General features: G+C 41.6%; 1 protein-coding gene across 2 annotated transcripts in view; it reads right to left on the bottom strand.

The window, feature by feature from the left end:
* The window catches only part of hcn4 (hyperpolarization activated cyclic nucleotide-gated potassium channel 4), a 178,726-nt gene that overhangs the window by 74,719 nt on the left and 91,507 nt on the right, over positions 1–12,500 (bottom strand). The window lies entirely within an intron of this gene.

Genomic DNA, 12,500 nt, shown 5'->3' with positions numbered 1-12,500 from the left:
GCAGGTGTGTGTGTGTGTGTGCGTGTGTGTCGTCCTGTCTCTATCTGCAGGTGTGTGTGTGTGTGTCGTCCTGTCTCTATCTGCAGGTGTGTGCGTGTGTGTGTGTGTGTGTGTGTCGTCCTGTCTCTATCTGCAGGTGTGTGTGTGTCGTCCTGTCTCTATCTGCAGGTGTGTGTGTGTCGTCCTGTCTCTATCTGCAGGTGTGTTTGTGTGTGTGTGTCATCCTGTCTCTATCTGCAGGTGTGTGTGTGTGTGTGTGTGTGTGTGTGTCGTCATGTCTCTATCTGCAGGTGTGTGTGTCGTCCTGTCTCTATCTGCAGGTGTGTGTGTCGTCCTGTCTCTATCTGCAGGTGTGTGTGTGTGTGTGTGTCGTCCTGTCTCTATCTGCAGGTGTGTGTGTGTGTGTCGCCCTGTCTCTGTCTGCAGGTGTGTGTGTGTGTGTGTCGTCCTGTCTCTATCTGCAGGTGTGTGTGTGTGTGTGTCGTCCTGTCTCTATCTGCAGGTGTGTGTGTGTGTGTGTGTGTCGTCCTGTCTCTATCTGCAGGTGTGTGTGTGTGTGTCGTCCTGTCTGTATCTGCAGGTGTGTGTGTGTGTCGTCCTGTCTCTATCTGCAGGTGTGTGTGTGTGTGTGTGTCGTCCTGTCTCTATCTGCAGGTGTGTGTGTGTGTGTGTGTGTGTGTGTGTCGTCCTGTCTCTATCTGCAGGTGTGTGTGTGTGTGTGTGTCGTCCTGTCTCTATCTGCAGGTGTGTATGTGTGTGTCGTCCTGTCTCTATCGGCAGGTGTGTGTGTGTGTGTGTCGTCCTGTCTCTATCTGCAGGTGTGTGTGTGTGTGTCGTCCTGTCTCTATCTGCAGGTGTGTGTGTGTGTGTGTGTCGTCATGTCTCTATCTGCAGGTGTGTGTGTGTCGTCCTGTCTCTATCGGCAGATGTGTGTGTGTGTGTGTGTGTGTGTGTGCGTCGTCCTGTCTCTATCTGCAGGTGTGTGTGTGTGTGTCGTCATGTCTCTATCTGCAGGTGTGTGTGTGTGTGTGTGTCGTCATGTCTCTATCTGCAGATGTGTGTGTGTGTGTGTCGTCCTGTCTCTATCTGCAGGTGTGTGTGTGTGTGTGTCGTCATGTCTCTATCTGCAGGTGTGTGTGTGTGTCGTCCTGTCTCTATCTGCAGGTGTGTGTGTGTGTGTGTGTGTCGTCCTGTCTCTATCTGCAGGTGTGTGTGTGTGTGTCGTCCTGTCTCTATCGGCAGGTGTGTGTGTGTGTGTGTGTGTGTGTGTCGTCCTGTCTCTATCTGCAGGTGTGTGTGTGTGTGTCGCCATGTCTCTATCTGCAGCTGTGTGTGTGTGTGTCGTCCTGTCTCTATCTGCAGGTGTGTGTGTGTGTGTGTCGTCCTGTCTCTATCTGCAGGTGTGTGTGTGTGTGTGTGTGTGTCGTCCTGTCTCTATCTGCAGGTGTGTGTGTGTGTGTCGTCCTGTCTCTATCTGCAGGTGTGTGTGTGTGTGCGTCGTCCTGTCTCTATCTGCAGGTGTGTGTGTGTGTCGTCATGTCTCTATCTGCAGGTGTGTGTGTGTGTGTGTGTCGTCCTGTCTCTATCTGCAGGTGTGTGTGTGTGTGTGTGTGTGTGTGTGTCGTCATGTCTCTATCTGCAGGTGTGTGTGTGTGTGTGTGTCGTCATGTCTCTATCTGCAGGTGTGTGTGTGTCGTCCTGTCTCTATCGGCAGGTGTGTGTGTGTGTGTGTGTGTGTGTGTGTGCGTCGTCCTGTCTCTATCTGCAGGTGTGTGTGTGTGTGTCGTCATGTCTCTATCTGCAGGTGTGTGTGTGTGTGTGTGTCGTCATGTCTCTATCTGCAGATGTGTGTGTGTGTGTGTGTGTGTCGTCCTGTCTCTATCTGCAGGTGTGTGTGTGTGTGTGTCGTCATGTCTCTATCTGCAGGTGTGTGTGTGTCGTCCTGTCTCTATCTGCAGGTGTGTGTGTGTGTCATCCTGTCTCTGTCTGTCTGTCTGTCTGTCTGTCTGTCTGTCTCTCTGTCTGTCTCTCTGTGTCATTATTTGAGCTAGCGAACGGCCTCCTCTCCTCCAGATGAGTGTGTGTTTGCGCTGCTAGCGTCTCCTCTACAGGAGGCCAGTCTGGAGGCGGCTGGCACCAGTGAATGGTGAGTTGCATTGCCATGGGAGAGGCTGGCGTGGGACGGCCGGCGCATTAACACACAGCCGTTTGACCCGCGGCTCAGAGGTCGAGTCCACCGGGAGACCAAATGGCCGGTTAACCCACTTGGCATAAAGCAGGCCAGCAGACACGAAACGAGACGGAGAGGAAGCACCAGGACAGAGTGAGCCGCCCAATCATTATTAGGACCAGTGAGTTTGTCAAATTCTTCTAAACCAGATGACGAATTTAATGGGAACGATGGCATGAAGAGTGAACTAACCACACGCAATCCTCTCTGCGCCTCTCCATTTAGCGGTCAAAAACCGAAGCCTTAAAATGTAACTCGCATTCAAACTGGTTTTCACAGGCTGAATTTTGAGTTCGTAAGCTTTCAAATGATACCTAATTTATGATAATTTCTAAAATATATGATACGAAAAAAAGGCGATCGATAAAAGAGCGCCAGGCGTCCCACTAGCAGGACGGTGACAGTTAAGGGGTTAAAGGTACAGTGTGTAGTATTTATGAGGATTTATTGATTGAAATGCAATATAATTAGGGTTGGGTACCGTTCACATTTTAACCGGTATCGGTACCAGTACCTGAAATTCGGTACCCGAACCCAACTGTACCTTTTTTCGGTACTTTAGGGATGTTTACATTAATAACTGTGCAGAACCTGTAAGTCATTTATAAAAATGTTATTGACATTATGTCTGTCTGCCATCGTCTGTCATGTTTGATTACTGTAATATTTACTAGTAAATAGTAGGCTACTAGCTACTTAATTTAATTCATAAAATTAACCATATTATTATTATTTTTTTTCTTTTTAATTAAATTTTTATGAAAAGATTTCCCACAAATTGTGTGTTGTGTATCTTCTGGGAATCAAATGTAGACATAAGACATTAATTTAATTTATCTTTTAATTTAATTCAACTTTTTATGTCAAACAAAGCTGCACAACTGAGCTTTATACGGTTAAAATTGTTATTTATTAGTTAAAAAATAAAGTTTTGTTAATTTATTATTATTACGTACGTAAGACGTCCCTGAATTAAACTGTACAACAGTGATGTATTGGTCAAGCCAAACTTTTATTTTGACGGGTTGCCGTGAAGACCTTTGAGTTTGTGTGTGTTTATGATGGTAGTTTTTCTCAAATGAAACGGTAAAATACTCATAAAGTGACTCTCAGTGGCTCTGGAGATGACGTTCGTGCAGAGATGGAAACATGCGACCGTCACACGCGATTCTGAGAGTGTGTGTGTGTGTGTGTGTGAGAGGTAAACCGTGCGTATACGGCATTTATTCGCACAGAGACACGCATGATTCTTATTTAAATAGTCTTTTTGCGGTTTTGATATCCACAGACACTCGTCTATATCACCAGATGCGTTTTCAGGTACCGAAATTTGGTACCGATTGATTTAATGTGAATCTATACTCTGTAGTACCGACGTAATTCGGTTGGTGCCCTTAAAAGTACTGAGTTCCCCAACCCTAAATATAATACAGACCTTACATAATGAACCGTTATGTTTTTATTTCCTTATGGTGCGTTCACACCGGACGCGATTCGCGTGAGTGATTTACATGTTAAGTCAATGCAGAGACGCGAAATGGCATTCTGCGGCGCGATTCGCGCGAATGAGGCGGCGAGATTCGCGCGATACGCGCGATTGAGGCGGCGCGAAGGACGCGAATTGAGCGTTTTGAAACGCTCAAGTTGAAAAATCTGAACTTTGGCGGATATTTCGCGCCGCGTTAACCAATCAGGAGCTTGCTCTAGTAGTGACAACAATGAGGAGAAAATCTGTATATTATTATCTGGTTCAGACAATATGATTATCACTGTGATAACATTAAATGACATGAAACACAACCCAGTCTCTTTTTGTTAAATGCAAGTTTATGTATGATCAATAATACAAAAGTATAAGTAATGTATAACAAGCTATACATGAAATAAAGCAAACAATGCAGTCAAACATTCAAAGTCAGTGCTAGTAGGCTAACGTTACAACTGCAACGTACAGTTATAGCCTAAAAATATAAGGTAATGAAACTTATCTTTGCCCTCAGCCTAAACGATTTGCCAGGGAACAAATTATAGATCCATGAGACCAAAGATCGGCCATTACAAGACGAATTATAGCTCGAGACACACCACAGAGACATCAGAGCCAGCGGGAGACGGCAGAAGGACTGGCCGAGGAAAGGTTGCCCTCGCCGGCTTTCACGTGCGCTGAGCGCGCTGTCCGCTGGAGCTCACAGCTCCGACAACGGCAGATAAAATGTTCAAATAGGCACTGTTTATGTAAATAAACCACAGATTTGAGCTTTAAACAACTACATTATCGACTGAAAAAGTCTTAAAACTGCGTTTTGTCACACATTAACAGTAGATATTAACACATTAACAGTAGAATTATTCGCGCGAATCGCGTCCGGTGTGAACGCCACATTAGAATGAGCCATTTCTATCCACACACACCGGCGGGTTTCCCTTACAGTGAAGTCGCCATTTTGCGATGTTTCTACGGTAGCCCTAAAGGGACAAACTTCTCTACAGAGCGATAGTCACTCTCTACGACATTTTTGTCCTGTGTCGGCCATTGTAGCTTCTCTATGTGCTTTGAAAGGGAGGGGTGAGCGGTTGCAATTCACAACCTCACCACTAGATGCCACTAAAATTGACACACTGCACCTTTAATAGTGCGCCCCGCTCAAACCGTTTTCTCATTATGTCCTCACATGTAGCATAAAGCAAAACATACTGGAGACTAGTAGGACTTTTTACGTCATCGTCAAATCAAGAATCAATCTCACGATCTCCCCAAACGGTTGGAATAAGCCGCGCCGCGCCGCTCCTACAGTAAATACATAAGCTCCAGGCATTAAAGATTCACTCAAACTCAACCAGTCATAAGCCAAATGCTCAGTTCCCTGCGCAAGAACATGTGATATAAGAACAGGATTGAAGGAGAGAGATTTTCAAGGAATGATCTATTTGCCATGCAGCACGGCACAGGTATTTGTGTCAGTGTTTAGATTACAGTCAGCAGAAAAGCATAATGCCGTTATTCATTCAGCGAAAACGCATCTCGTCTGCTTTCTTATTCCAGTCCCCGATCTCAATGATTCCTCACACGTTTGTGCTCGCCAGGAGGGGAGAGAAATCACAAATGAGATCTGTTTAACGTCTCGGGCTGAATGCGGAGCAAATCCAGCAAATTGTTCTGTTTCTGAAATGCATGAACTTGCATAAATGCGGCTCAAACTCACCGGTCACATCCTCGGCATTAACACTAGAACCGGTCAAATTTACCCATGGCTGTTTTTCAAATGTACATAACAGATTTACGATAAAATATCCAAGTCTCCCAGTCACTGACTTTTACTAAAACTTTGTTATTTACAATCCCCTGTTGTTAAAAATGTAAAAACGGATTTAAAAACGGGGCATTTATACCTATAAGCGCCAGCGGGTCAAATTTACCCCGATATAATTCCTCTATTTTCACGCTGTGTTTGAGCAACACGTCGGATCACTGTAAACTGTCTCACAACGCATAGTCAAATAAAGATGTTTTAGCCTATTTATAAATGTTCAAACTTTGGATTAATTATACATTTTTGTTTTGCAATTTTGTATTGAGTATTGTTTGCTACTGTGTTGCTATTTATTCAAGTCTGCCCGTTTCCTGAGAAAAAAAAAAAAACTTCCGATATGATGGAATGAACAAAACAATTTTCATGATTATCACAAGTTTATTGGTGTTGTTCTCTTATTCAAATTATAAATGATATAACTATACAAATGAATAATTTAGGGCTGTCAAGAGATTAATCGCGATTAATCGCATCCAAAATAAAAGTTTGTGTTTACATAATATATGTGTGTGTACTCCGTTAATTATTATTTATATATAAATACACACAAAAGCATGTATATATTTAAGAAAAAAATATTATTTTTATATATAAAACATTTATATTTATATATATTATAGATTATATAAATGTATATACATGCAAATATTTCTTAAATATATACATGAATGTGTGTGTATTTATATATAAATAATAATTAACAGAGTACACACACATATATATTATGTAAACAGAAACTTTTATTTTTGGATGCGATTAATCGCGATTAATCTTTTGACAGCCCTAGAATAATTAATTAGGTCAAACAGTGCGCTTGAATTCGTATGTTATCCTTATCGTAAGTTATCATACATCTTATGCAGTGCTGTGAATTATTATTGCTCTTCATTGTCTATTTAGGGTATTTTAGTAATTTAAATAACATGGGTTATCTTAATATGGGATTAATGATATTTTATTATAATATTACACCCCCCAAATATGTATTTATGTCCATCTAATTCTCGTCGTCATTGCAGGTTAAGCCTATATTCACCAAAAAGTGATTAGTGTAGCCCTCTTAAAAAAGCATAAAACAACAGGACAAAAACATAGTTGATGACTAAAAATAATCATTTCATGACTCTATACATTACTTTGTGAAGACAGTGGCATAATACAGTGACATATTACGTTTTTTAGCCGTATCAATACCGTAATAATCTGCATGGGTAAATTCTAACCTCTGGCGGTTCTAGTGTTAACGTATCTCTCATCTGCATTCCCGCATAATCCTGACGGAGCCAAATTGAAATTTCCCGTCAGAAGTTTAAAGGAGTTTTCAGAGTTTCATTCACACTCGCTGGGGTCAGAACGGCCGTCACATAATCTCTCACTCCCATCTCATTCTCTCGTCTCTCTGTGTCTTTACCCTTATGAGACAAAAACAATTTCCTGAAAAAGTCAAGAGGTTGATGTAATTCTCACACACTCTGATTTCCCATCTTTCTCTCTCGAAGAGCATCCCAGCTCTCGTCTTTCACTATTGCACACATTTAGGCTCAGTGGTCAGATGCACATCTTGTGGAAAAATCCCACAGACGCACACCTCGCAACCACCCAGAAAACCCTAGCAACCACATAGCAACCACTCAAAACACTAACAACTGCATAGCGATTCCCTCACAACATGGTAAGATACCACTACAAATGAAATGTTTTATTTTTTCCTAATTTTAATTCCATTTTAATGGTAGAATTATCATTTTTAAAAAGTATTTCTAATCAGTTGAATTCATAAAACCATAATTTAATAAGTTATATATTTGTTTAAACAATATTAGTGTTCTTATATGAAATGTGTTTTAATTTTTCAGAAATTCTGCGTTGTTTAATTTAAAAATTTGGACACTGTGTTTCATGATTTAATTTCAGAAATAATAATCAGAAATTCTGTGTTGGATTCTGTTTTATGATACTACAATTTTAGTATAAAAAATGGCAGTAATCAAATTAACAGAATGCGTTGAGTTTGTGTGTGTATCTGCCGATAGTTTTCTAAACTTTTATTTTGGCGGGTTGTGGTGAAGAGCGTTGAGTTTGTGTGTGTATCGGCTGATAGTTTTCTGAACTTTTATTTTGGCGGGTTGTGGTGAAGAGCGTTGAGTTTGTGTGTGTATCTGCTGATAGTTTTCTGAACTTTTATTTTGGCGGGTTGTGGTGAAGAGCGTTGAGTTTGTGTGTGTATCTGCCGATAGTTTTCTAAACTTTTATTTTGGCGGGTTGTGGGGAAGAGCGTTGAGTTTGTGTGTGTATCGGCTGATAGTTTTCTGAACTTTTATTTTGGCGGGTTGTGGTGAAGAGCGTTGAGTTTGTGTGTGTATCTGCTGATAGTTTTCTGGACTTTTATTTTGGCGGGTTGGGGTGAAAAGCTGTGAGTTTGTGTGTGTATCCGCCGATAGTTTTCTTAACTTTTATTTTGGCGGGTTGTGGTGAAGAGCGTTGAGTTTGTGTGTGTATCTGCTGATAGTTTTCTGAACTTTTATTTTGGCGGGTTGTGGTGAAGAGCGTTGAGTTTGTGTGTGTATCTGCTGATAGTTTTCTGAACTTTTATTTTGGCGGGTTGTGGTGAAGAGCGTTGAGTTTGTGTGTGTATCTGCCGATAGTTTTTTTAACTTTTATTTTGACGGGTTGTCGTGAAGAGCGTTGAGTTTGTGTGTGTATCTGCCGATAGTTTTTTAACTTTTATTTTGGCGGGTTGTGGTGAAGAGCATTGAGTTTGTGTGTGTATCTGCCGATAGTTTTTTTAACTTTTATTTTGGCGGGTTGTGGTGAAGAGCGTTAAGTTTGTGTGTGTATCTGCTGATAGTTTTCTGAACTTTTATTTTGGCGGGTTGTGGTGAAGAGCGTTGAGTTTGTGTGTGTATCTGCCGATAGTTTTCTGGACTTTTATTTTGGCGGGTTGTGGTGAAGAGCATTGAGTTTGTGTGTGTATCTGCTGATAGTTTTCTGAACTTTTATTTTGACGGGTTGTGGTGAAGAGCGTTAAGTTTGTGTGTGTATCTGCTGATAGTTTTCTGAACTTTTATTTTGACGGGTTGTGGTGAAGAGCGTTAAGTTTGTGTGTGTATCTGCTGATAGTTTTCTGAACTTTTATTTTGGCGGGTTGTGGTGAAGAGCGTTGAGTTTGTGTGTGTATCTGCCGATAGTTTTTTAACTTTTATTTTGGCGGGTTGTGGGGAAGAGCGTTGAGTTTGTGTGTGTATCTGCTGATAGTTTTCTTAACTTTTATTTTGGCGGGTTGTGGGGAAGAGCGTTGAGTTTGTGTGTATCCGCCGATAGTTTTCTTAACTTTTATTTTGGCGGGTTGTGGTGAAGAGCGTTGAGTTTGTGTGTGTATCTGCTGATAGTTTTCTTAACTTTTATTTTGGCGGGTTGTGGGGAAGAGCGTTGAGTTTGTGTGTATCCGCTGATAGTTTTCTGAACTTTTATTTTGGCGGGTTGTGGTGAAGAGCGTTGAGTTTGTGTGTGTATCTGCTGATAGTTTTCTGGACTTTTATTTTGGCGGGTTGTGGTGAAGAGCGTTGAGTTTGTGTGTGTATCCGCTGATAGTTTTCTGAACTTTTATTTTGGCGGGTTGTGGTGAAGAGCGTTGAGTTTGTGTGTGTATCTGCTGATAGTTTTCTTAACTTTTATTTTGGCGGGTTGTGGGGAAGAGCGTTGAGTTTGTGTGTATCCGCTGATAGTTTTCTGAACTTTTATTTTGGCGGGTTGTGGTGAAGAGCGTTGAGTTTGTGTGTGTATCTGCTGATAGTTTTCTGGACTTTTATTTTGGCGGGTTGTGGTGAAGAGCGTTGAGTTTGTGTGTGTATCCGCTGATAGTTTTCTGAACTTTTATTTTGGCGGGTTGTGGTGAAGAGCGTTAAGTTTGTGTGTGTATCCGCCGTTAGTTTTCTGAACTTTTATTTTGGCGGGTTGTGGTGAAGAGCGTTGAGTTTGTGTGTGTATCCGCCGTTAGTTTTCTGAACTTTTATTTTGGCGGCTTGTGGTGAAGAGCGTTGAGTTTGTGTGTGTATCCGCTGATAGTTTTCTGAACTTTTATTTTGGCGGGTTGTGGTGAAGAGCGTTGAGTTTGTGTGTGTATCTGCTGATAGTTTTCTGGACTTTTATTTTGACGGGTTGTGGTGAAGAGCGTTGAGTTTGTGTGTGTATCCGCTGACAGTTTTCTGAACTTTTATTTTGGCGGGTTGTGGGGAAGAGCGTTGAGTTTGTGTGTGTATCCGCCGATAGTTTTCTTAACTTTTATTTTGGCGGGTTGTGGTGAAGAGCGTTGAGTTTGTGTGTGTATCTGCTGATAGTTTTCTGAACTTTTATTTTGGTGGGTTGTGGTGAAGAATGGTGAGTTTGTGTGTGTATCTGCTGATAGTTTTGTGAACTTTTATTTTGGCGGGTTGTGGTGAAGAGCGTTGAGTTTGTGTGTGTATCTGCTGATAGTTTTCTGAACTTTTATTTTGGCGGGTTGTGGTGAAGAGCGTTGAGTTTGTGTGTGTATCTGCTGATAGTTTTCTGGACTTTTATTTTGACGGGTTGTGGTGAAGAGCGTTGAGTTTGTGTGTGTATCTGCTGATAGTTTTCTGGACTTTTATTTTGACGGGTTGTGGTGAAGAGCGTTAAGTTTGTGTGTGTATCTGCTGATAGTTTTCTGAACTTTTATTTTGGCGGGTTGTGGTGAAGAGTGTTGAGTTTGTGTGTGTATCTGCTGATAGTTTTCTGGACTTTTATTTTGACGGGTTGTGGTGAAGAGCGTTGAGTTCTCTTTCCCTCTTTATATCTTCTCCATCTCTTTGCTTCTCACCTTTTCCATCCCTCGGTCTCTCAACAGATTGTGCACCATGTGGCGCTCTGCCCGCGGTGAGGTGGGCATCAGGGACGGGACCCGCCTGGCACACTGTACTGCCCGCTGCCCACGAGCGAAGGGAGGTCAACAACTCATATAGGACTACTAAACTACTAAAACAACTAGATTCTGAAGTCTGGAGCACAAAGCTGCAGGATGACGCACATCCGAAAGTTGGAGTCATTTCAAAAAGCCCGTCTGAATTTAATTTCAATCATCAGAGCTAAAACTCTCTGCAAGCGAATATTAATATCTGTGCTCTCGAGATGGTTGTTTATAAGCCGTTATAAGTCCATTATTGTGAATTAAAGTAGCCGGCAGGAACTGTGGTAATCACATTAGCGTGCTAAGATGAGTTTAGAAGTGTCACGCTGTCGTCCAGCTGGACTGTTTTTCTCCACACACTCATATTCCTCATAATTGACTTTCTTCCTTCACAGATTTTCTTGCTTCCAAGCTTCATGACTATCCTGTTTTTCTCTCACAGTTTCAACTGGTTTGGCTGGTCAATTTTGCAGTTCTCACTGTATATTCTGTTCTGATAATAAGAGCTACTGTGGCTGATGTATTGGATCACCTGAAAACCACCTAGCAACAACTTAGAAACAACCCATAACACCCTAGCAACTCCCTGGAAACCACCCAAAACACCCTAGCAACTCCCTGGAAACACCCTAGCATGGTAGTGACATTTGCATGGGTAAACACATTAACATATTTAAAATGTAGTTATTTTTTAAATTAACTTTGGTGTCACTATCTAGCAACCACCTAGCAACTCCCTGGAAACCATCCACAACACCCTCATATGTTGTGAAATGTGCACGAGCAGATATCATTAACATTTTTAATATCTTTTCAATTCACTTTCCATTCCACTGCATAGTAACCACCTAGCAAAGCCCTGGAAACCACCCAGAACACCATAGCAACAACCTAGATACTCCATGGAAACCACCTACAACACCCTAGCATTATCTTCAAAAATTAACTTTAGTGTCACTACATAGCAACCACCTAAGCAACTCCATTGAAACCAACCAAAACACCTTAGCAATTCCCTGGAAACCACCCAGAACACTCTAGCATCATTGTTGTGACTTTTGCATGGGAAAACACCATTAACATTTTTTAAATCTAGGTATTTTTACGAATCAATTTGTTCCACTGCATAACAACCAACTCGTAGCAACGCCATGGAAACCACCCAGAACACCTTAGCAACTCCTTGGAAACCACCTACAAAAGTCTAGTGTTATATTCAGAAATTAACATTGGTTGTCACTGCATAACAACCACCTAGCAACTCCCTGGAAACCACACAGATCAGCCTAACAACTCCCTGGAAACCACCCAGAACACTCCAGCATCTTGGTTGTGACTTTTGCATGGGAAAACATCATTAACATTTTTAAAATAGATATATTTTACAAATCACTTTTTGTTCCATTGTGTAACATTGTGTAGCAGCGCCCTGGAAACCACCCAGAACACCTTAGCAACAACTTAGCAACTCCTTGGAAACCATCTACAAAAGTCTAGCGTTATATTCAAAAATTAACATTTTTGGCACTGCATAGCAACCACCTAGCAACTCCCTGGACACTGACTACAGCAGTCTAGCATTATCTTCACAAATTAACTTTGGTGTCACTACATAGCAATCCCCTAGCAACCCCTGGAAACCACACAGATCACCCTAGCAACTCCCTGGAAACCTCCCAGGACAGTCCAGCATCATGGTTGTGACAATGCATGGGAAAACACTATGATTTTTTTTTTAAATCTATATATTTTACAAATCACTTTTTGTTCCATTGTGTAACATTGTGTAGCAATGCCCTGGAAACTACCCAGAACACCTTAGCAACCACTTAGCAACTCACTGGAAACCACCTACTACAACATTCTAGTGTTATCTTCAGCAATTTACTTTGGTGTCACTACATAGCAACCACCTAGCAACTCCCTGGAAACCTCCCAGAACACTCTAGCATCATTGTTGTGACTTTTGCATGGGAAAACATCATTAACACTTTAAAATCTAGTTATTTTCACAAATCACTTTTTGTTCCACTGCATA

Source organism: Gobio gobio (assembly GCF_949357685.1).
Source record: "Gobio gobio genome assembly, chromosome: 9".
Taxonomy (NCBI): Eukaryota; Metazoa; Chordata; class Actinopteri; order Cypriniformes; family Gobionidae; genus Gobio; species Gobio gobio.
The sequence above is the reverse complement of the archived record's forward strand: the minus strand, read 5'-3'. Positions and strand labels throughout refer to the sequence as shown.